The sequence below is a fragment of the Pteropus vampyrus genome, unplaced genomic scaffold (assembly GCF_000151845.1).
Source record: "Pteropus vampyrus isolate Shadow unplaced genomic scaffold, Pvam_2.0 Scaffold2, whole genome shotgun sequence".
Lineage (NCBI taxonomy): Eukaryota > Metazoa > Chordata > Mammalia > Chiroptera > Pteropodidae > Pteropus > Pteropus vampyrus.
In genome coordinates, this window is record NW_011888783.1 from 24,755,399 (window position 1) to 24,757,885 (window position 2,487).

A 2,487-nucleotide genomic window follows, 5' to 3' on the forward strand; every position below is an offset into this window, starting at 1 on the left:
GATCTCCAAGGAACTGAATGTGTATCTATAAGGAGAAAAGATAAATTTCAACCTTACTGAAATTAATATAGAGGACTATGGAAAAAAAGGTATAGGTTAGAAAAATGAGGCTTGTACACAATATTCCACTTCTATCCTCCATCCCTGCTTTCAGAGACCACTTGTAGATACCAATGAGCACCACTCTCCACCATAATACACTGTTAGATGTTATCACGACTGTTAAGACTTGCTCTCTCCGCAGATCAGTTCTTTCTTTCAATAGCCATCACATTGTCATAAGAAAGTTTATTCTGAAGCACCTTGGATTAGTTGAGCACCAGAAATCACCTACTTGGGATCTCATACTCTGCACATTCCCAAAAAAGTCCATCTTCAAGACTGGGCCTTGGTTCAGTTCCTAGAAATTGACCTTTGAGCCCTTGGAATATCCTACATATTAAGAATGTTATTTTTTGCCCGAGGCCTTGGGCCATGCTGTATCAGTTTGACATCTGGGGGTAGAGGGCTTGAGATTGAATAGCTGAGGTCAGTTACACAGTAATGCATGCCTATATGACTGATCTTTAATAAAAATTTTGGATACCAAGTTTCAGATAAATTGGCCTGGGTGGAGACACTTCATATGTAGTCACATGTTTCTGATAAAATTAAACCTGTTTCCATAAGGACGCACTGGGAGATAGGGAGCATCTAGAAGTTCATACCTGGTTCTTCTGAACTTCATCCATGTGCCTCTTCTCATTGCTGATTGTAATCTGTATGCATTTACTGTAATAAACCATAATAATGAGTATAACAATTTTATGAGTCCTATTAGTCCTGCTAGTGAATCATGTAGCCTGAGGGAAGTCTTGGTGACCCCTAACACACCAAAAAATACCTGCCCCTTTTACTGCAGCTGTCCCCAACCTTTTTGGCAACAGGGACCAGTGCTCCTATGAGAATCTAATGCCTGACGATCGGAGGTGGAGCTGAGGCAGAGATGCTGGCATTAAAAAGCAGCTGCAAATACAAATGAAGCTTTGCTTGCTCATCAACAGGCCATGGACCGGTACTGGTCCACAGCCCAGGAGTTGGGGATCCTTGCTACTGTACTCTCTACAGACCATACTTTTTACTTTAGTTATGCAATATGATACCACTGGGAGCAGCTGGGTGAAAGCATATAGGATTACTATGTTTGTGAATTTACATGTACAATGATCTCAAAATAAATTTTTTTTTTTTAAAAAAACACCTTTTGAATTGTACCCTTAATATAAATACATTTTATTTTATATCAATTATACTTCAAAAACATTGATTTTAAAATTTCTGTATTCTGACTCAAATAATCTAAAAACTAGGGGAACATGTCACTACTATCAGTAAGAGACTAAGATTGAACAAAGTTCTAAATAACTTTATTACAAGATCCTGGTTCTTGCCCTTTATATAGTAGCCAGAAACATTTATGCATTTCTTTGGTGTTGGTTTTAATTTCTAAATCAACTTTTTATGCTTTTCCACTTAGGTTTAATGTTTTCTCAAGAGGCTCCTTAATCCCTCCCACAAATAGGGCTTCTTAGGGCAGCCCCATTGTTTTGCCAGAAGTATTTAAACATGCTGTAAAACCAGTTAGGCACAAACTAAAGGCCTTCCTTCAAAATAAAGACAAATTTAATAATCCTACTAAATCAATGCAAAATATATTTATTGAATGCTTATTTAATACTATCGCTGAACCAGGAATTGCAAAAGTTATCAAATTATCATAAAATAAGATTCATACCTTCATGGACATTATGACTCAGCTATTTGCTAGCTGTGTGAACTTCATTTTATCTGAACTTCTTTAAACTTTAGTTTTCTCAATTGTAAAAGTGAATATGAGTATTTATTTCATAAGTCATAAGAATTAGATGAGTTTCAAAGTACTACGTAACAATGCAAAGGAAGTGCCCTGGTGGGTGGCAAAGAGTAATAATCCTTGAGCTTCAGAAAAGAATAGTAAAACAATAATTTGAGTAGTCAGGGAATTATAAAGATGGTGTGATTTAAGCAACCTGTGGAGAAATTAGGTGGAGGTAGAAGAAATATAAAACACTAATAACAAAGGAAAAGTTTTGGCATTGCGCTAGAAATCATAGTGAAACTGTAGGGTTATGGAGGAAGATCAGGTGAATAGATGAAGGAAGGGTACAATTATAGAGAGCTTTGCATAATAAATAGAACTTAGATTTTTATTGAAGAGTAGTAAAAGACTATTAAATGTTTCTAATACGGGTACAGTAAAAAGTTGATGTTTCAAAGAACATGAACGTGATATTAATTAGTAGGACGTTTTCCAGTTATAATAGAAACCAAAGAAACAATTTAGGAGACTACTTTGATGATCCAGAAATGAAACGATAAATGTCTGAAATCTTAAAGTTTGGATCCAAGAAATAGAATGAAGGAAATTAAACTAAATATACCACTTTGTTATAATAATTTAACCCAAGA